The sequence below is a fragment of the Theropithecus gelada genome, chromosome X (assembly GCF_003255815.1).
Source record: "Theropithecus gelada isolate Dixy chromosome X, Tgel_1.0, whole genome shotgun sequence".
Classification (NCBI taxonomy): domain Eukaryota; kingdom Metazoa; phylum Chordata; class Mammalia; order Primates; family Cercopithecidae; genus Theropithecus; species Theropithecus gelada.
The window spans coordinates 3,092,039-3,115,839 of NC_037689.1; positions in this window are offsets into that span (position 1 = coordinate 3,092,039).

The following is a 23,801-nucleotide window of genomic DNA, read 5'->3' on the forward strand; positions in this document are numbered from 1 at the left end:
CTCCTTGGCTTGTAGATGGCCATGTTCTTCTTATACTTATTCACATCATCTCTTTAAGCATGTATCTGTGTCCAAACTTCCCCTTTTCATAAGGATACCAGTCATATTGGATTGACTGAGGTCATTCATCCACCCTCATAACCTTGTTTTAACTTAATTACATCTGTGATAGCCCTATTTCAAAATAAGGTCACATTCTGAAATACTGGGCATTAGGACTTCATCATATGAATTTGAGGCAGGGGTGTGACACAAATCAGTTCATAACATTATGTCATAGAATTGCTGTGAAGTTTTAAAGAGATAATCCACAAAGTACTTAAAACAGTGACAGGGACAGGAGGCAGAGAAATTCTAGGGAGAAAAAGCTGGGGTCCCTGGCAAGGGCCCCACCCTCAAGATTGAAAAATTGGCCCAAACTGAGAACTTTATATCCTCGTTTTCCCACTCAAATGTTGCCTTTTCCAAAACCACATCTGGCACCCCTCATCCCCCATCCTGTACCCATAAAAACTCCAGGCTTCACTGGCAAAGAGCAGAGAAGGGGAGAAGAGAAGAAGCAACTGAACATCAAAGAGAAGCAGTTTGACTTCAGAGGGATGGCTTCATGGCAGGACTTCAGAGAAGAGTCCAGCTGGAGATGGCTGGACTTCAGGGGAAGCATACCCTCCTGCTCCATCCTCTTCTAGCTCCCCTTCCTGCCGAGAGCCACTTCCATCAGCAATAAAATCCCCTGAATTTACTATCCTTCAATTGGTTTGCGTGACCTGATTTTTCCTGGATGCCAGGCAAAAGTTTAGGATACAGAAGCCTATCACACTGATCCTGTGCCCTTGTGAAAAGGCAGAGGGTCCACTGAGCCGTTAAGCATTTAAGCCATCTGCAGATGGCAAAGGTGAAAGAGTGCTGACTGTAACACTCCTTCTGGGGCTTCTGGGGTCACAGGTAACCCCAACCAGACGTTGTCTTAATATTAACCATTAAGTTGTATGTTACCTAATTTTATGCTTACATCTATGACCCATATGAAATAGCTCATTTTAGGCCAGGTGCGGTGGCTCATGCCTATTATCCCAGCAGTTGGAGAGGTCAAGGCGGGTGGATCATCTGAGGTCAGGAGTTTGAGACCAGCCTGGCTAACATGGTGAAACCCCATCTCTACTAAAAATACAAAAAATTAGTCAGGCATGGTGGTGGGTGTCTGTAATCCCAGCTATTCAGGAGGCTGAGGCAGGATAATTGCTTGAACCCGGGAGGCAGAGGTTGCTGTGAGCTGAGATGACGCCATTGCACTCCAGCCTGGGCAACAAGAGTGAAACTGTCTCAGAAAAAAAAAAAAGAAAAAGAAAAAGAAAAGAAAGAAAATAAATAAGTCATTTTAAAAGATGAGAACATGAGACTCAACACCACACAACTAGTAACGGTAGAGTTACTATTCCAATATAGCTCTGACTAATCCCAAAGCTGATGCATGTTTCACTATACCATAAAGCATCGTCAGGTGACATAAAGCATCACCAGGTGATTACTAACTAGGTTACTGTCTATTTGAAACTGACTGCCAGAGAAATATTTTCAGATATGGTCAATTATTTCATGCATCAGTGCCAGGATCTTACTGTCTTCAGGACTCTGATTAGCAAAAGCAATTGATCACATATATCCTTTATCAATCTAATATAACACCACCTCTAGGCCACCTAGGCTAACAACAATGTCATTAAGAACAAAAGACCTACTCATGCTGAGAGGTGGAGCAAGATGGCAGAACAGAAAGATCCACTAATCGTCTCTCTTCTCCCTGCAAGGACACCAAGTTAACTATCTACACAGACAAAAACACCATCATACGGAGCAAAAATCAAGTGAGCAGTTACAGTACCTGGTTTTAACTTCCTATCCTTGAAAGAAACACTGAAGAGATAGAAAAAGCAGCCCTGAGTTGTCAGTGCCACACCTCCCTCAATACGCAGCAATGGTGGTCTCTGGGCATTGTGAGAGGGGAAACACAGCAATTTGAGGCATCAAACTCAGTGGGGTCCTGTTAGAGCAGAAATAAAAACCAGACCAAACTCAGCTGACACCCATACACAGGAGGAGCATTTAAACCAGCCCTAGCCAGAGAAGAATTGCCAATCCCAGCAGTTCGAATATGAGTTCCCACAAACCTCATCACTGAGGGCCAAAGTGCTCTAGGTTTCTAAGTAAACTTGAAAGGCAGTCTAGGCCACAAGGACTGCAACACTTATGTGAATCCTAGAGTTGAAATAAGCCTAGAGACAGTGGATTGTGGGGGCACACGACATACTGAAACACCAGCTGGGACAGCCAAGGGAGTGTAAGCATCACCCTACCTGAAACACCAGGCTATGCAGTTCTCAGCTACAAAGGAAACCCCTTCCTTTCAATTGAGGAGAGGAGAGAGAAGAGTGGAGTGGACTTTGTCTTGCGTCTAGGATACCAGCTTAACCACAGCAAGATGGGACACTGGTCAGGGTTGTGACACCCCCGTTCCAGGTCCTAGACTCCAGACAACATTTCTAGACACACCCTGGGCCAGAAGGGAACCCATTGCCTTGAAGAAAAGGACCCAGGCCTAGCAGCATTTATCACTTGCTAAATGAAATACCCTTGGGCCCTGAATGACCAGCAGCAATACTCAGGTACTACACTGAGGGCCTTGGGTAAGCCTGAGATTTGCTAGATTCAGGTGAGACTCAGCACATTACCAGCTGTGGTGGCCTCAGGGCAAAACTCCTTCTGCTTGAGAAAAGCAAAGGGGACTTTGTCTTGTACCTTAGGTACCAGCATGGCCACAGAGAGACAGAGCACCAAGTGGGCTCTTGGGGTCCTCAATTCTAAAATGTGACTGCTGGTTGATATTTCTGGACCTGCCCTGGTCAGAGTGGAGCCCACTGTCCTAAAGGATGAGTCCTAGGCCAGGCAGTATTCATGAAAAGCTGACTTAAGGGGACTTTGGCCTTAAGGGAACATCAGAGTTAGTCTTGCAGTACTCCTCATGGCCTGGGGAGACAGTGGCTATAGGGTGAGGCACTTTTGCCTTTGGAAAGGGAAGGAAAGACCGGGAAGGACTGCATCTTGTGGTTTGAGTGCGAGCTCAGTTGGAATACAACAGAACACCAGGTAGAATTCAAAGGTTTTTTACTCTAGCCCCTGACTCCTTAACGGAACTTCTGGATCAACCCGGGGCCTGGGGACTTCACTTCCCTGAAGGAAAGGACACAGGCCTGGCTGGCTTTGCAACCTGCTAACTGTAGAGCCCTAGGGCCTTGAGCAAACATAGACAGTAGCCATGGAGTGGTTACAGCAGGCCTTGGGCAAGACCCAGTGCTGTACTAGCTTCGGGTCTGACCCAGTATATTCATAGTGGTGGTAGTCACAGAGGTTCTCGTGTCACTCCACTTCCAGCTTTAGGTGGCTCAGAAGAGACAGAGAGACTCTGTACGTTTGGGAGAAAGTAAGGGAAGAGAATAAGAGTCTTTGCCTGGTAACCCATAAAATTCTTCTGGATCTTGTCCAAGACCATCAAGGCTTACCTCTACAAGTCTGCAAGAATCACAGTGTTACTGGGTCTGGGGTGCCCCCTAAAGCAGATAGAGCTTAGATTACAACATCCAAGTCTTTTCAAATATATGGAAAGCCTTCCCAAATAGGACGGCTACAAATAAGTACAGGCAGTGGAGGCTACAATAAATACCTAACTCTTCAATGCATAGACACCGAAGAATATCCACACCAGACAGGGAAAACTTAACCTCTCCAAATGAACTAAATAAGGCACCAGAGATCAATTCTGGAGAAATAGAGATATGCGACCTTTCAGACAGATAATTCAAAATAGCTGTGTTGAGGAAACTCAAGGAAATTCAAGATACCACAGAGAAGGATTTCATAATTCTATCAGAAAAATTTAACAAACAGATGGAAATAATTAAAAAGAATCAAGTAGAAATTCTGGAGCTGAAAAATGCAATTGGCATGCTGAAGAATGCATCAGAGACTTTTAATTGCAAAATTCATCAAACAGAAGAAAGAATTAGTGAACTTGAAGACAGACTACTTGAAAATATACAGAGGAGATAAAAGTAAAAAAAAAATTTAAAAATGAAGCATGCCTACAGGATCTAAAAAATAGTGTCAAAAGGGCAAATCTAAGAGTAATTGACCCTAAAGAGGAGGTAGAGAAAGAGATAGGCATAGAAAGTTTATTCAAAGGGATAATAACAGAGAACTTCCTAAACCTAGAGAAAGATATCAATATCCAAGTACAAGTAGGTTATAGAACACCAAGCAGATTTAACCCAAAGAAGACTACCTCAAGGCATTTAAAAATCAAACTCCCAAAGGTTAAGGATAAAGAAAGAATCATGAAAGTAGCAAGATAAGATAAACAAATGACATATAATAGAGCTGCAATTCCTCTGGTAGAAGACTTTTCAGCGGAAACCTTAAAGGCCAGGAGAGAGTGGCATGAAATATTTAAGGTGTTAAAGAAAAAAAAAACTTATCCCAGAATAGCATATCTAGTGAAAGTATCTTTCAGACACGAAGAAAAAATAAATACTTTCCTAGAAAAAAGCTGAACAATTTCATGAATAGCAGATCTGTCCTGCAAGAAATGCTAGAAAGCATTTCAATAAAAAAGAAAAGGACATAAATGAGCAATAAATAATCACTTGAATGTACAAAATTCACTGGTAATAGTAGATACACAGAAAAATATAGAGTATTATAATACTGTAAGTGTGGTGTGCAAACTACTTTTACCTTAAGTAGAAAGAATAAACAATGAACCAATAAAAAATAAAAACTACAACTTTTCAAGACATAGTCATTAAATAAGTTAAATAAGTTTCTACAAATAGAAACTATAAAAAATTAAAAAGCAGGAGGACAAACTTAAAACATACAGTTTTTATTAGTTTTATTTATGCTTGTTTGTTTGTTTATGGAAACAGTGTTAAACTGTTATTGGGTTAAAATAATAGATTATAAGATAGTATTTGCAAGCCTCATGGTAACCACAAACCAAACAATATACAATGAATCACAAAAAAAGCAATAAACAAAATCATATAACCAGAGAAAATCACATTTACTAGATAAAGACAGGAAGGAAAGAAAGAAGGTAGAGAAGACAACAAAAACAAAAACAAAACAGAAAACAAATAACAAAATGGCAGTGTAAGTCCTTATTTACTAATTTTTTTCTTTTTGGAGATGGAATCTCACTCTGTCACCCAGGCTGGAGTGCAGTTGTATGATCTCAGCTCACCACAACCTCTGCCTCATGGGTTCAAGCAATTGAACCTCAGTCTCCCGAGGAGCTGAGAATACAGGCACTCACCACCATGCCTGGCTAAAGTCCTTATTTATGAATAATAACGTTGAATGTAAATGGACTAAACTCTCCAACCAAAAGACACACTGGCTCAATGAATGAAAAAACAAGACCCGTGGATCTCTTGACTACAAGAAACACACATCATCTATAAAGATACACAGAGACTGAAAATTAAAAAATGCAAAAAGCTATTCCATGTCAATGGAAACCAAAAAAAGAGCAGGAGTAACTATACTAATATCAGACAAAATAGATTTCAAGACAAAAACTATAAGAGACAAAGAATGTAAGTATATAATGATAAAGGGGTCAATTCAGCAAGAGGATATAACAATTTTAAGTACATATGCACCCAACACGACAGCAAACAGATATATAAAGAAAATATTAGAGCTAAAAAGACAGATCCCAATGCAATCATAGCTGGAGACTTCAACACTCCCCTTTCAGCATTAGCCAGATCTTCTAGACAGAAAATCAACAAGGAAACATCAGACTTAATCTGCATGGCAGACCACATGGATCTAATAGATACTTACAGAACATTTTATTCAAGAGCTGCATAATACACATTTTTATTCTTTAGCACGTGGACAATTTTCAAGGATAGACTATATGTTAGATCACATACAAGTCTTAATTTCTTAAAAAATTAAAATAATATCAAGTATTTTCTCTGAAAAGAATGGAATGAATGTAGAAATTACTGAAAAGAGGAATTTTGGAACTATGCAACTACATGAAAATTAAACAATATGCTCCTCAATGATCAGTGAATCAATGAAAAAATTAAAATTGAAAAATTTCTTGGAACAAATGATAATGGAAACACAACATACCAAAACCTATGGGATACAGCAAAAACAGTAATAATAGGGAAGTTTACAGCTATAAGTGCTCACATCAAAAAGCAAGCAAACCTTCAAATAAACAATCTAATAGTGGATCTTAATAGTGGATCTTAAAGAACTAGAAAAGCAAGAGCAAACCAAACTAGAATTTAGTAGAAGAAAAAAAATAAGGATTACAGCAGAAATAAATTAAAATTAAAGTATAAAAAAGCAGTGAAACAAAAAGTTAGTTTTTTAAAAAGTTAAACAAAATTGACAAACCTTTAGCCAGACTAGGAAAAAAAGAAAGAAGATCCAAATAAATAAAATCAGAAATGAAAAAGGAGACATTGGAACTGATACTGCAGAAATTCTAAGCATCATTAGTGGCTAATATGAGCAAATATATGCCAATACATTGGAAAGTCTGGAAGAAATGGACAAATCCCTAGACACACACAAACTACCAAGATTGAACCAGAAAGAAATCTGATATAGTTTAGCTGTGTCTTTACTCAAATCTCACTTTGAATTGTAATAATCCCCATGTGTCAACAGCAGGGCTAGGTGGAGATAATTGAATTATGGGGACAGTTTCCCCCATACTGTTCTTGTGATAGTGAATAACTCTCCTAAGATCTGATGGTTTTATAAATGGGAGTTCCACTGCACAAGCTCTCTTGCCTACCACGATGTAAGATGTGACTTTGCTCCTCATTCACTTTCTGCCATGATTGTGAGGCCTCCCCAGCCATGTGGAACTGTGAGTCAATTAAACTTCTTTTCTTTATAAATTAACCAGTCTTGGGCATGTCTTTGTAAGTAGCATGAGAACAGACTACTACAGTAAATTGGTATTGGTAGAGTGGGGTGTGGCTGTAAAGGTACCCAAAATGTGGAAGCAACTTTGGAACTGGATAACAAGCAGAGGTTGCAACAGTTTGGAGGAATCAGAAGACAGCAAAATGTGGGAAAGTTTGAAACTTCCTAGAGACTTGTTAAATGGCTTTGACCAAAATGCTGAGAGTGATATGGGCAATAAAGTCCAAGCCCAGTTGGTCTCAGATGGAGATGAGAACTAGAGCGAAGGTGACTCTCGTTATGCTTTAGCAAAGAGACTAGTGGCATTCTGCCCTTGTCCTAGAGATCTGTGGAACTTTGAAATTGAGAAAGATGATTTAGGGCATCTGGTAGTAGAAATTTCTAAGCAGCAAAGTGTTCAAGATGTGACTTGGGTACTGTTAAAAGCATTAAGTTTTATGTATTCACAAAGAAATGGTTTGGAATTTGAATTTATGTTTAAGAGGGAAGCAGAGTATAAAATTTTGAAAAATTTGCAGCCTGATACGCAATAAAAAAGAAAAACCCATTTTCTGAGAAGAAATTCAAGCCAGCTGCAGAAACTTGCACAAGTAACAAGAAACCAAATGTTAATCGCCAAGACAATGGGGAAAATGTCTCCAGAGCATGTCAGAGGTCTTCAGAGCAGCTGCTTCTATCATAGGCCTGGAGGCCTAAAGGGAAAAAAATAATTTCATGGGCTGGGCCCAGGGCCTTGCTGCTTTGTGCAGTCTCGGGACTTGATGAATTGTGTCCTAGCCATGGCTAAAAGGGGCCAACATCTATGTTGAGCTGTAGCTCAGGATGTTGCCTCAGAGGGTTCAAGCCCCAAGTCTTGGCAGCTTCCATGTGGTTTTGGGCCTGTGGGTGCACAGTAATCAAGAATTGATGTTTGGGAACCTCTGCCTAGATTTAAGAGGATGTATGTAAATGCTTGGATGTCCAGGCAGAAGTTTGCTGCAGGAATACAGCCATCACACAACTCTGCTAGGGCAGTGTAGAAGGGAAATGTGGGGTTGGGGCCCCCACACAGAGTCCCAACTGGAGCACTGTCTAGTGGAGCTGTGACAAGAGAGTCACCGTCCTCCAGACACCAGAATGGTAGATTCACCAACAGCTTGCACCATGCACCTGGAAAAGCTGTAGGCACAATGCCAGTCCATGAAAGCAGCCAGGAGGGAGGCTGTACCCTAAGAAGTCACAGAGGCAGGGATGCCCAAGGCAATGAGAGTCCACCTCTTGCATCAGCATAACCCGGATGTGAGACATGGAATCAAAGGAGATCATTCTGGAGCTTTAATATTTGGCTGCCCCATTGGATTTTGGACTTTCATGAGGTCTGTAGCCCATCTGTTTTGGCAAATTTCTCCCATTTGGAATAGGTGTATTTATCCAACGCCTGTACTCCCATTGTATCTAGGAAGTAACTAACTAGCTTTTGATTTTACAGGCTCATAGGCGGAAGGGACTTGCCTTGTCCCAGATGAGACTTTGGACTGTGGACTTTTGAGTTAATGCTAAAATGATTTTAGACTTTGGGGGACTGTTGTGAAGGCATGATTGGTTTTGAAATATGAGGACATGAGATGTGAAAGGAACCAGGGGTGGGATGGTATGGTTTGGCTGTGTCCCCACCCAAATCTCACCTCAAATTGTAATAATCCCCATGTGTCAAGGGAAGGGCTAGGTGGAGATAATTGAATCATAGGGTGGTTTCCCCTATACTGTTCTCATGGTAGTAATCAAGTCTCATGAGATCTGATGGTTTTATAAGTGGGAGTTCCCCTGCACAAGCTCACTTGCCTGCTGTTATGTAAGACGTGACGTTGCTCCTCATTAGCCTTCTGCCATGATTGTGAGGCCTCCCCAGCCATGTGGAACTGTGAGTCAATTAAACCTCTTTCCTTTATTAGTTATCCAGTCATGGGTATGTCTTTATTAGCAGCCTGAAAACAGACTAATACAAAATCCAAAACCCAAACAAACAAATAATAAGTCATGAGATGGAAGCTGTATTAAAAAGTCTCCCAGTAAAGAAAATCCTGGGACCCAATGGCTTCACTGGTGAATTCTACCAAACATTTAAAGAAGATCTAACATCAACCCTACTCAAATTATTCAGAAAAAATAGGCAAAAAGGGAATACTTTGAAATTCATTCCACAAGGCTAGTATTGCTCTGATTCCAAAACCAGACAAAGATACATAAAAAAATTACAGGCCAATATCTCTAATGAGTATTGATGCAAAAATCCTCAACAAACTATGAGCAAACCAAATTCAACAATACATTAGAAAGACCACTCACCATGACCAAGTGCAATCCCTAGGATGCAATGATGGTGAAATGTGTGCAAATCAATCAATATGATACATAATATCAACAGAATGAAGGATAGAAATGTATTAAAATGAGTATTATGACAGACATTAACTGTGTTCAGATTTTATTAAGCTAGCTAGTTTCTATTTAATATTTAAATCTTCCCATAATGTATGCAGCGATGAACTGTAAAAATCAAGATAAAATAAGGAAATCATTAATAGGGTCAAAGCTTTTATTATTGCTATTATGTATAAGCTGAGAAATGGTTGCTTCTTAAGAAAAAATACATCCAATATTAAAATATATCCCTTGTTATACTTAGGGCAAGTTATAAACCTCATTTTTTTTTTGACGGGAGAATTGTTCCAGTGAATCATTTATTTCCATTTAACCCCAGACATAACAAGCAGTCTAGTATCTAAATTTTATTAGTTGATTGTTACCATCACACTAATAGACAATCTCCATATTCCACAGAATAAAACTGTAATATCTGTATGTCATTTTCCATCTTGATTTCTCTGCTCAGCTTCCAAAATTAGAACGAAGGGGGGGAAGGATGGGATTAACACAGATTCAGTAAAGTATGTCACACATACTCTCCCCCAACCCCGTCCCCAAGCGGTAGGTTACCCTTAAAATGAAACAGATCAGTGGTCTCCATTTAGAATCAAACTGTTGTTATCTAGAGACAGTTTAATGTCATACGATGGAGATTAAGCTTAACTTTGTATTTTGCTGGGCAACTTACATTGGAACTTTCATAGGACAACAGAAGGTCTGACAGAGGAACTTAAAAAAATGAAGGAGAAAAACCATATGATTATTTCAATTGATGTTGAAAAAGCATTTAACAAAATTCAACATCCCTTCATGATAAAAAAAAAAAACCCTAATAAAACTGGGGAAACAAGTAACATACCTCAACACAATAAAAGCCATATATGACAGACCCACAGCTAGTATCATACTCAATGAGAAAACAGTGAAAACCTTTTCTTGAAGATCCATAACACAACAAGGAGGCCCATTGTCAATGCTGTTCTTAAACCTAGTACTGGAAGTCCTATCTAGAGCAATCAGACAAGAGCAGACTATAAAGAGCATCCAAATTGGAAAGGAAGAAATCAAATTATTCTTGTTTGCTGATGATACAATCATATATTTGGAAAAGCCTAAAAACTCCACAAAAAAACTATTAGAACTGACAAACCAATTCCGTAAAGTTGCAGTATACTAAATCAACATACAAAAATCAGTAGCATTTCTATATGCCAACAATGAACAGTCTGAAAAATATTTAAAAGTAATCCCATTTACAACGGCCACACATACAATTATATATCTAGGAATTTACTTAACCACAGAAGTGGCAGATATCTATTATAAAAACTATAAAACACTGATGAAAGAAGTTTAAGAGAACACTAAAGATTGGAAAAATATTCTATGTTCAAAATTGGAAGAATCGACTATGTTAAAATGTCCACATCACCTAAAGCAATCTACAGATTCAACTCAATTCCTATTAAAATACCAAAGACTTTCTCCATGGAACTAGAAAAAAGCTATTCTAAAACGTATATGGAACCACAAAAAAAAAAAAAAAAAAAAAAAAAAAAAGCAGAATAGCCAAAGCTATCCTAACCAAAAACAACAAAACCGAAGAAATCCCATTGCCTGACTTCAAATTATGTGAAATCTACAGTAACCAAAACAGCATGGTACTGGCATGAAAAGACACATAGACGAGTGGAACAGAATAGAAAACCCAGAAATAAATCCACACATCTACAGTGAAGTCATTTTTTACAAAGGTGCCAATAACATACATTGGGGAATGGACTGTCTCTTCAATAAATGGTGCTGGGAAAATCGGATATCCATATGCAAAAGAATGAAACCGGACCCCTTTCTCTCACCATATATAAAAGTCAAATAAAAATGGATTAAAGACTTGAATCGAACATTTTAAACCATGAAACTACTACGAGAAAACATTGGGGAAAATATCCAAGACTTTGGCCTTGGCAAAAATTTCTTGAGCAATATTCCACGAGCACAAGTAACCAAAGCAAAAATGGACAAATGGGATCACATGAAGTTAGAAAGCTTCTGCACAGCAAAGGATACAATCAACAAAGTGAAGAAACGACCCACAGAGTGGGAGAAAATCTTTGCAAACTACCTTTCTGGCAAAGGCTTAATAACCAGAAGGTATATGGAGCTCAAATAACAATATAGGGAAAAATCTTATAATTCAATAAAAAAAAATTCAAAACATTTAAATAGACATTTCTCAAAAGAAGACATACAAATAGCAAACAGGAATATGAAAAGGTGCTCAACATCATTGATCATTAGAGAAATATAAATCAAAACTACAATGAAATATCATCCACTCCAGTTAAAAATAGCTTTTATCCAAAAGACAGACAATAACAAATGTTGGCAAGGACACAGAGAAAAGGGAACACTTGTACATTTTGGATGGGGGTGTAACTTAGTACAACCATTATGAAGAACAGTTTGGAGGTTCCTCCAAATCTAAAAATAGAGCTACCATAAGATCCAGCAATCCTACTGCTGGGTATATACCCAAAAGAAAGGAAATCAGTATATCAAAGAGATATCTGAACCTCTATGTTTGTTCCAGCACTGTTTATGATAGCTAAGATTTGGAAGGGACCTAAGACCCCATCAACAGATAAACGGATAAAGAAAATGTGGTAAATATAAAAATGGAATATTATTCAGACACAAAAAGAATGATATTCAGTCATTTGCAACAATATGGATGGAACTGGAGATCATTCTGTTATAAGCCAGGCACAGAAAGGCAAACATTACATGTTCTCACTTATTTGTGGGATCTAAAAATAAAAACAATGAAACTCATAGACAAAGAGAGTAGAAGGATAGTTTCCAGAGGCTGGGGAGGATAATGGAGTGCAGGTGGTGAGGTGGGGATGGTTAATGGTACAAAAAAAACGGTTAGAAAGAGGAAATAAGACCTACTATTTGATAGCACAACAGGGTGACCATAGTTAACAATAGCTTAATTGTACATGTAGAAATAACAAAGAGTGTAATTGGATTGTTTGTAACTGAAAGGATAAATGCTTGAGAGGATGGATACCTAATTCTCCATAATGTGCTTTTTTCACAGTGCATGCCTGTACGAAAACATTTCATATACCTCATAAATATACACACCTACTATGTACCCACAAAAATAAAAAAACAAAACAGAACAAGAAAACAAACAAAAAACCCAACAAACAAACAAACCAAAAAGACAAATCAAAAGACTTAGTCATGCAATGTGAAAAAAAAGGTAGGGCCTCAAAAGTCAGTTTGTAGCTCTTCTCTCTCATAAATACCCAACAGTTCACCTGGAGGACTACTGGACAGTACCACCTTTCTTCATACTCACTCTCTGGGAGTCGATACTCTTCTCCAGGAGGCTCAGATACTTGCAAGTCAAGTCTTAATGGGCTTGGCAATGAGGGAGAAGTTGTTGACATACTTCCTGAATCCCAAGAAAGTCCTGAATTCTTAATATTGGTAAGGCGTCCACAGATCTCCATGATCAGTTTTCATGGCTCCATGCTGTTCCACTTGATAAATGAAATAACTCATGTATTTTATTTAAGTCCAGGAAAACAAGAATTTGTTGAAAACTGACTTAGGGCCAGCCATACTTAGGCTACTGAGTTTTTGATGAGCCTCTATTAATGTAATTTTAATTTATGGCTGCACATTATTGAGGTATGATTGACATGTAAAAACTGTACATATTTAATGTATACAACTAAATGAGTCTGAGGATAAGTATATATCCATGAAACCATCACAACCATCAAGGCCATAGACAAATCCATCACCTCCCAGTTTCCTTCTGTATTTTTCATTATAATAATTCTTTCTTGTGAGATCACGTAATATAAGAACTATTCTCTTACCAAATTTTAACTATACAATAAAATACTGATAAGTATAAGCACTATGCTGTATGGTAGATCTCTAGGACTTAATTGCCTTGCATAATTGAAACTTTGTATCCTTTGATGATCATCTCCTTATTTACCCCCGCCAACCCCTGACAACTACCATGTTTTGGTGTGTGAGTTTGCCTGTTTTAGATTCTTCATATAAGTGTGATCATATAGTGTTTGTTTTTCTTTGCCTGACTCATTTAACATAGCATCATATCCTTCAGCTCCATCCATGTTGTCATAAATGGCAGAATTTACTTCTTTTTAAAGGGTGAATAATATTTCACTGTATGTATATGTCACATTTTCTTTATTCATTCATGTGCCAATGGACATTTAGGTTGTTTTCTTGTCTTGGCTATTGTGAATAATGTTGCAATGGACATTGAAATACAAATACTCTTTGAGATCCTGATTTCAATTTCTTTGGATAAATACCTAGAAGTGGGATTGCTAAATCGTATGGTAGTTTTATTTTTAATTTTTTGAGAAAACATCACACTGTTTCCCATAATGGCTGTAACAACTTACACTCTCATCAAAACTGTACAGTAATTCTTCCTTCTCCACAATGCTAACCAACATGTGTCATCTTTTATTTTTTAAAAAATAATAGCCATCCTGACAGATGTGATGTAATGATGTTATTGTGATTTTGATTTGCATTTCTCTAATGATTAATAATGCTGAGTGCCTTTCATATACTTTTTGACTATTTGTATGTTTTCTTTGGAAAAAATGTCTATTCAGGTCCTTTCTGCTTTTTAAAAGTGGGTTATTATTCATTTTTTTTCCTTTTGAGTTGTAGTCATTCCTTATATATATATATATATTTTTTTTTTGAGACGGAGTCTCGGTCTGCCGCCCAGGCTGGAGTGCAATGGCCGGATCTCAGCTCACTGCAAGCTCCGCCTCCCGGGTTCACGCCATTCTCCTGCCTCAGCCTCCCAAGTAGCTGGGACTACAGGCACCCGCCACCACGCCCGGCTAGTTTTTTGTATTTTTTTAGTAGAGACGGGGTTTCACCGTGTTAGCCAGGATGGTCTCGATCTCCTGACCTCGTGATCCACCCGTCTCGGCCTCCCAAAGTGCTGGGATTACAGGCTTGAGCCACCGCGCCCGGCCCATTCCTTATATATTTGATTATTAACACATGTATCAGATATATGGTTGTCAAATAGTTTTTCCCATTCCATAAGATGGCTTTTCGGTTTTTTTTTGTTTGTTTGTTTCCTTTGCTGCTCAGAGGTGTTTTAGTTTGATGTAGTTCACTTGCTTTTTTCGCTTGTGTTCTTGGTTTTACATCCATAAAATCATTGCCAAGACCAATGTGAATGATATTTTCCCTATTGATTTCTTCTAGGATTTTTATGGATTCTGGTCTTATATTTAAGTCTTTATTCCATGCAAGCTAATTTTTGTATGTCATTTGAGATAAAGGCCCAATTTCACTTTTCTGCATGTGAATGTCCAATTTTCCCAAAACCATTTAATATTATTTTTAATTTAAAAATATTTACTTATATATTTATGTGTTTTATATTCAATTTTTTGTAGATGTTTTAGACTCATTGGGTCACCATGTTTTATAATTTTTAAGTTTTAGCTTTTGTGAGTACACACAAGGCGTATATGTTTATGAGTTAGAAGATACTTTTTTTTATACTTTAAGTTCTAGGGTACATGTGCACAACGTGCAGGTTTGGTACATAGGTGTACATGTGCCATGTTGGTTTGCTGAAGCCATCAACTCATCATTTACATTAGGTATTTCTCCTAAGGCTATCTCTTCCCCAGCCCCAGCCCTCCCAACAGGCCCCAGTGTGTGATGTTCCCTGCCCTGTGTCCAAGTGATCTCATTGTTCAATCCCCATCTATGAGTGAGAACATGCGGTGTTTGGTTTTCTGCCCTTCTGATGGTTTGTTGAGAATGATGGTTACTAGCTTCATCCATGTCCCTGCAAAGGACATGAACTCATCCTTTTTTATGGCTGCATAGTATTCCATGGAGTATACGTGCCACGTTTTCTTAATCCAGTCTATCATTGATGGACACTTGGGTTGGATTCAAGTCTTTGCTATTGTGAATAGTGCTGCAATAAACATACGTGTGCATGTGTCTTTATAGAAGCATGATTTATAATCTTTGGGTATATACCCAGTAAGGGAATTGCTGTGTCAAATAGTAATTCTAGTTCTAGATCCTTGAAAAATCACCACACTGTCTTCCACAATAATTGGACTAATCTATACTCCCCCCAACAGTGTAAAAGCATTCCTATTTCTCAATGTCCTCTCCAGCAACTCTTGTTTCCTGATTTTTTAATGATTGCCATTCTAACTGGTAGGACATGGTATTGGGGTTTTGATTTGCATTTCTGTGATGACCAGTGATGAGCACTTTTTCATGTGTCTGTAGGCTGCATATATGTCTTCTTTTGAGAAGTGTCTATTCATATCCTTTGCCCACTTTTTGATGGTTTTTTTTGTTTTTGTTTTTTTGTAAATTTGTTTGAGTTCTTTGTAGATTCTGGATATTAGCCCTTTGTTAGATGGGTAGATTACAAAAACTTTCTCCCATTTTGTAGGTTGCCTGTTCACTCTGATGGTAGTTTCTTTTGCTGTGCAGAAGCTCTTTAGTTTAATTAGATCCCATTTGTCTCTTTTAGTTTTCGTTGCCATTGCTTTGGGTGTTTTAGTCACGAAGTCCTTGCCAATGCCTATGTCCTGAATGGTATTGCCTAGGTTTTCTTCTAGGGTTTTTATGGCTTTAGGTCTAACATTTAAGTCTTTAATCCATCTTGAATTAATTTTTGTATAATGTGTAAGGAAGGGATCCAGTTTCACCTTTCTACATGTGGCTAGCCAGTTTTCCCAGCACCATTTATTAAACAGGGAATCCTTTCCCCATTTCTTGTTTTTGTCAGGATTGTCAAAGATCAGATGGTGGTAGATGTGTGGTGTTATTTCTGAGGCCTCTGTTCAGTTCCATTGGTTTATATCTCTGTTTTGGTACCAGTACCATGCTGTTTTGTTTACTGTAGGCTTGTAGTACAGTTTGAAGTCAGGTAGCGTGATGCCTCTAGCTTTGTTCTTTCGGCTTAGGATTGTGTTGGTAATGCAGGCACTTTTTTGGTTTCACATGAACTTTAAAGCAGTTTTTTTCCAAATCAATGAAGAAAGTCATTGGTAGCCTGATGGAAATGGCATTGAATCTATAAATTACTTTGGGCAGTATGGCTATTTTCACGATATTGATTCTTCCTATCCATGAGCATGGAATGTTCTTCCATTTGTTTGTGTCCTCTTTTATTTCATTCAGCAGTGGTTTGTAGTTCTCCTTGAAGAGGTCCTTCACATCCCTTGTAAGTTGGATTCCTAGGTATTTTATTCTCTTTGTAGCAATTGTGAATGGGAGTTTACTCATGATTTGGCTATCTGTCTGTTAATGCTGTATAGGAATGGATGTGATTTCTGCACATCATTTTTCTATCCTGAGGCTTTGCTGAACATGCTTATCAGCTAAAAGAGATTTTGGGTGAGAAGATGGAGTTCTCTAAACATACAATCATGTCATCTGCAAACAGGGACAATTTGACTTCTTCTCTTCCTAATTGAATGCCCTTTATTTCTTTGCCCTGCCTGATTGCCCTGGCCAGAACTTCCAACAGTATGTTGAATAGGAGTGGTGAGAGAGGGCATCCCTGTCTTGTGCCAATTTTCAAAGGGAATGCTTCCAGTTTTTGCCCATTCAGTATGATACTGGCTGTGGGTTTGTCATAAATAGCTCTTATTATTTTGACTTACATCCCATCAGCACCTAGTTTATTGAGCGTTTTTAGCATGAAGGACAGTTGAATTTTGTCGAAGGCCTTTTCTGCATCTATTGAGAGAATCGTGGTTTTTTTCTTTGGTTCTGTTTATGTGCTGGATTACGTTTATTGATTTGCGTATGTTGAACCAGCCTTGCATCCCAGGGATGAAGCCGACTTGATCATGGTGGATAAGCTTTTTGATGTACTGCTGCATTCGGTTTGCCAGTATTTTATTGAGGATTTTTGCACTGATGTTCATCAGGGATATTCGTCTAAAATTCTCTTTTTTTGTTGTTGTTGTGTCTCTGCCAGGCTTTGGTATCAGGATGATGCTGGCCTCATAAAATGAGTTAGGGAGGATTCCCTCTTTTTCTGTTGATTGGAATAGTTTCAGAAGGAATGGTACCAACTCCTCTTTGTACCTCTGGTAGAATTCAGCTGTGAATCCATGTGATTCTGGACTTTTTTTGGTTAGTAGGATATTAATTATTGTGTCAATTTCAGAACCTGTTATTGGTCTATTGAGGAATTCAACTTCTTCCTGGTTTAGTCTTGGGAGGGTGTATGTGTCCAGGAATTCATCCATTTCTTTTAGATTTTCTAGTTTATTTGCATAGAGGTGTTTACAGTATTCTCTGATGGTAGTTTGTATTTCTGTGGGATCAATTATGATATTCCCTTTATCATTTTTTGTTGCATCTATTTGATTCTTCTCTCTTTTATTCTTTATTAGTCTTGTTAGCAGTCTATCAATTTTGTTGATCTTTTCAGAAAACCAGCTCCTGGACTTGTTGATTTTTTTGAAGGGTTTTTTGTATCTCTATCTCTTTCAGTTCTGCCTTGATCTTACTATTTCTTGCTTTCTGCTAGCTTTCGAATGTGTTTGCTCTTGCTTCTCTAGTTCTTTTAATTGTGATGTTAAAGTGTCAATTTTAGATATTTCCTGCTTTCTCTTGTGGGCATTTAGTGCTATAAATTTCCCTCTATACACTGCTTTAAATGTGTCCCCAAGATTCTGGTATGTTGTGTCTTTCTTCTCATTGGTTTCAAAGAACATCTTTATTTCTGCCTTCATTTCTTTATGTACCCAGTAGTCATTCAGGAGGAGGTTGTTCAGTTTCTATGTAGTTGTGCAGTTTTAAATGAGTTTGTTAATCCTGAGTTCTAATTTGATTGCACTGTGGTCTGAGAGACAGTATTTTGTGATTTCTGTTCTTTTACATTTGCTGAGGAGTGCTTTACTTCCAATTATGTGGTCGATTTTGGAATAAGTGCAATGTGGTGCTGAGAAGAATGTATATTCTGTTGATTTGGGGTGGAGAGTTCTGTAGGTGTCTATTAGGTCTGCTTGGTGCAGAGCTGAGTTCAAGTCCTGGATATCCTTGTTAACTTTCTGTGTCATTGATCTGTCTAATGTTGACAGTGGAGTATAAAAGTCTTCCATTATTATGGTGTGGGAGTCTATGTCTCTTTGTAGGTCTCTAAGGACTTGCTTTATGAATCTGGGTGCTCCTGTATTGGGTGCATATATATTTAGGATAGTTAGCTCTTCTTGTTGAATTGATCCCTTTACCATTATGTAATGGCCTTCTTTGTCTCTTTTGATCTTTGATGGTTTAAAATCTGTCTTATCATAGACTAGGATTGCAACCCCTGTTTTTTTTTTTTTTTTGCTTTTCATTTGCTTGGCAGATCTTCCTCTATCCCTTTATTTTGAGCCTATGTGTGTCTCTGCACGTGAGATGGGTCTCCTGAATACAGTACACTGATGGATCTTGATTCTTTATCCAATTGGCCAGTCTGTGTCTGTCAATTGGAGTATTTAGCCCATTTACATTTTAGGGTAACATTGTTATATTGTCATTATAAGGGTAATATTGTCATTATGATATTAGCTGATTATTTTGCTTGTTAGTTGATGCAGTTTCTTCCTAGCATCGATGGTCTTTACAATTTGGCATGTTTTTGCAGTGGCTGGTACTGGTCGTTCCTTTCCATGTTTAGTGCTTCCTTCAGGAGCTCTTGTAGGGCAGGCCTGGTGGTGACAAAATCTCTCAGCATTTGCTTGTCTGGAAAGGATTTTATTTCTCCTTCATTCATGAAACTTAGCTTGGCTGGATATGAAATTCTGGGTTCAAAATTCTTTTCTTTAAGAATGTTGAATGTTGGCCCCCACTGTCTTCTGGCTTGTAGAGTTTCTGCTGAAAGATCCACTCTCAGTCTGATGGGCTTCCCTTTGTGGGTAACCCGACCTTTCTCTTGGCTGCCCTTAACATTTTTTCCTTCATTTTAACTTTGGAGAATCTGACAATTATGTGTCTTGGAGTTGCTCTTTTCAAGTAGTATCTTTGTGGCATTCTCTGTATTTCCTGAATGTGAATGTTGGCCTGCCTTGCTAGGTTGAGGAAGTTCTCCTGGATAATATCCCAAAGAGTCTTTTCCAACTTGGTTCCATTCTCCCCATCACTTTCAGGTCCTCCAATCAGACATAGATTTGGTCTTTTCAAATAGTCCCATATTTCTTGGAGGCTTTGTTTGTTTCTTTTTACTCTTTTTTCTCTAAACTTCTACCGTCATTTCATTCATTTAATCATCAATCACTAATATACTTTCTTCCACTTGATCAAATTGGCTAATGAAGCTTGTGCATGCGTCACACAGTTCTTGTGCCATGGTTTTCAGCTCCATCAGGTCATTTAAGGTCTTCTCTATGTTGTTTATTCTAGTTAGCCATTTGTCTAATCTTTTTTCAAGGTTTTTAGCTTCTCTGCGATGGGTTCGAACATCCTTCTTTAGCTCAGAGATGTTTTTTATTACTGATCTTCTGAGGCCTACTTCTGTCAACTTGTCAAAGTCCTTCTCCATCCAGCTTTTTTCTGTTGCTGTCGAGGAGCTGTGTTCCTTTGGAGGAGAAGAGGTGCTCTGATTTTTGGAATTTTTGGCTTTTCTGTTCTGTTTTCTCCCCTCTTTGTGGTTTTATCTACCTTTGGTCTTTGGTGCTGGTGAGCTAGACATGGGATTTTGGTGTGGATGTCCTTTTTGTTTGTTAGTTTTCCTCCTAACAATCAGGATCCTCAACTGCAGGTCTGTTGGAGTTTGCTGGAGGTCCACTCCAGACGTTGTTTGCCTGGGTATCACCAGCAGAGGCTGCAGAACAGCAAATATTGCAGAACAGCAAAAGTTGCTGCCTGATCCTTCCTCTGGAAACTTCATCTCAGAGGGGTACCTGGCTGTATCAGGTGTCAGTCGGCCTCTACTGGGAGGTGTCTTCTAGTTAAGCTACTTGGGGGTCAGGGACCCACTTGAGTAGGCAGTCTGTTCATTCTCAGATCTCAGACTCCATTCTGGGAGAGCCACTATTCTCTTCAAAGCTGTCACACAGGGACATTTAAGTCTGCAGGAGCTTCTGCTGCCTTTTATTCAGCTATGCCCTGCCCCCAGAGATGGAGTCTACAGAGGCAGGCCGGCCTATTTGAGCTGTGGTGGGCTCCACCCTTTTTGAGCTTCCCAGCTGCTTTGTTTAGCTACTCAAGCCTCAGCAATGGCAGACACCCCTCCCCCAGCCTCACTGCCACCTTGCAGTTCAATCTTGGACTGCTGAACTAGCAGTGAGCAAGGCTCCATGGTCGTGGGACCCTCCAAGCCAGGCATGGGATATAATGTCCTGGTGTGCCGTTTGCTACAACTGTTGGAAAAGCATAGTATTAGGGTAGGAGTGTCCTGATTTTCCAGGTATAATCTGTTACAGCTTCCCTTGGCTAGGAAAGGGAATTCCCCAACCCCCTTCACTTCCCGGGTGAGGCAATATCCTGCCCTACTTCAGCTGACACTCTGTGGGCTGCACCCACTGTCCAACAAGCCCCAGTGAGATGAACCCGGTATCTCAGTTGGAAATGCAGAAATCACCCATCTTCTGTACTGCTCATGCTGGGAGCTGTAGACTGGAGCTGTTCCTATTCAGCCATCTTGGAGCCCTCCTATAATATAATATTTACAGGCCTCATGGTAACCTCAAATAAAAAAAAATACAAAAACTAAAAAGCATGAAATTAAATCATATCACCAGAGAAAACTACCTTCTCTATAAGGAAGACAGGAAGAAAGGAAAGAAGGAAGAGAGGATGACAAAACAGAGAACAAATGACAAAATGGCAAGGGTAATTATTTACTTATCGATAATAACATTTAATGTAAATGAAGTAAACTCTCTAATCAAAACACAGAGAGAGGCTCAAACGATAAAAAATCAGGACCCAATGATTTTTTACCTACAAGAAACACATTTCCTCTGTAAAGAAACATATAAACTAAAAATGAAGGGATGGAAAAATATATTGCATGCCAATGGAAACGTAAATAAACTGCCAGTAGCTCTACTTTTATCAGACAAAATAGATTTCAAGACCAGAACAATAAGAAGAGACAAGAAGGTCAATATAGAATGACAAAGGGGTCAACTGAGCAAGAGGATATAACAATTGTAAATATATATGCATCCAACACTGGAGCACTCACATATATAAAGCAATTATCATTAGAGCTAAAAAGAGAGATAGACTCCAATACAATTATAGCTGGAGACTCCAGTACCCCTTTTTCAGTATTAGACAGATGGTTCAGACAGAAAATCAACAAAGAATCATCAAACTTAATTTGCACTATAGACCACATAAACCTAATAAATAATTACAGAACATTTCATCCAATGGCTGTAGAATAAACATTTTTCCTTGGCACAAGTATCATTCTCAAAGAAACATCATATTTTAGGTCACAAAAAAGTCTTAAAACTCTCAAAAAATTGAAATAATATTAAGCATCTTCTCTGAACACAATGGAATAGAACCAGAAATTAATAAGAATTTGGGAAATTATACAAACACATGAAAATTAAATGTATCCTCCTCAATGACCAGTGAATCAACAAAGAAAGTAAGAAGAAAATTAAAACATTTATTGAAACAAGTGAAGACACAACATACCAAAAGCTATCGGATACAGCAAAACCAGTATGAAGTGGGAAGTTTATCGCTATAACTGCTTACATCAAAAGACAAGATAAACTTTAAATAAGCAATCTAATGATGCATCTTAAAGAACTAGAAAAACAGGAGCAAACCAAACCCAAAATTAGTAGAACAGAAGAGATACTACAGATAACAACAGAAATAAATGAATTTGAGAAAAAGAAAATAATACAAAGGATTAACTACACAAAAATTGGTTTTTTGAAAACTTAAACAAAACTGACAAACCTTTAGTCAGACTAAGAAAAACAAAAAAGAGATCCAAATAAATAAAATTAGAGATGAAAAAGGAGATGTTATAAATGATACCACAGAAATTCAAAGGATCATTAGTGGCTACTATGGGCAACTACATGCCAATACATTAGAAAACCTAAATGAAAAGGATAAATTGCTAGAAACATAGAGCCTACCAACAATGAATCCCAAGGAAATTTCAAACCTGAACAGATCAAAAACAAGTAATGAGACTGAAGTTGTAGTTTAAACTGTCCCAGCAAAGAAAGGCCTGGGACCTGATACATTCACTGCTAAATTTTATCAGACATTTAAAGAACTAATACCACTCCTACTCAAACTATTTCAAAAACTAGAAGATGAGGGAATACTTCCAAACTTATTCCATGAGGCCAGTATTGACCAAAACCAGACAGAGACACCAAACAAAGAAAACTACAGGCCAGTATCACTGATAAGTATTGATGCAAAAATTCTCTAGAAAATACTAGCAGGAAGAATTCAACAATACATTAAAAAGATCTTTCATCATAACCAACTGGGATTTATCTGACAGATTCGAGGATGGTTCAGCATGTGCAAATTAATCAATGTGATGCATCATATCAACAGAATGAATGGCAAAATTATTCCTTCATTCTTTGAAGGAAGGAAATGATGCTGAAAATGCATTTAATAAAAATTCAACATTACCTTATGTTAAAAATTAATTAAAAACTGGGTATAGATAGAATACACCTCAAACTAATAAAAGCTATATATGACAGACCCACAGCTAGTATTATACTGAATGGGAAAAATTTAAAGCCTTTGCCTAAGATCTGGATCACAATAAGGATGCTCATTGTTACCACTGTTATTTCACATAGTATGGGAAGACCTAACTAAAACAATCAGGCAAGAGAAGGAAATGAAGGGCATAGAAATTGGAAAGGCAGAATTTCTTGTGTGCACATGATATGATTTTATATTTGGAAAATTCCAAAGATTCCACAAAATTTTTTTTTTATTTTTTATTTTATTTTTATTATTATACTTTGAGTTCTAGGGTACATGTGCATAACGTGCAGGTTTGTTACATATGTATACTTGTGCCATGTTGGTGTGCTGCACCCATCAACTCGTCAGCACCCATCAACTCTTCATTTACATCAGGTATAACTCCCAATGCAATCCCTCCCCCCTCCCCCCTCCCCATGATAGGCCCAGGTGTGTGATGTTCCCCTTCCCGAGTCCAAGTGATCTCATTGTTCAGTTCCCACCTATGAGTGAGAACATGCGGTGTTTGGTTTTCTGTTCTTGTGATACTTTGATAAGAATGATGGTTTCCAGCTGCATCCATGTCCCTACAAAGGGCACAAACT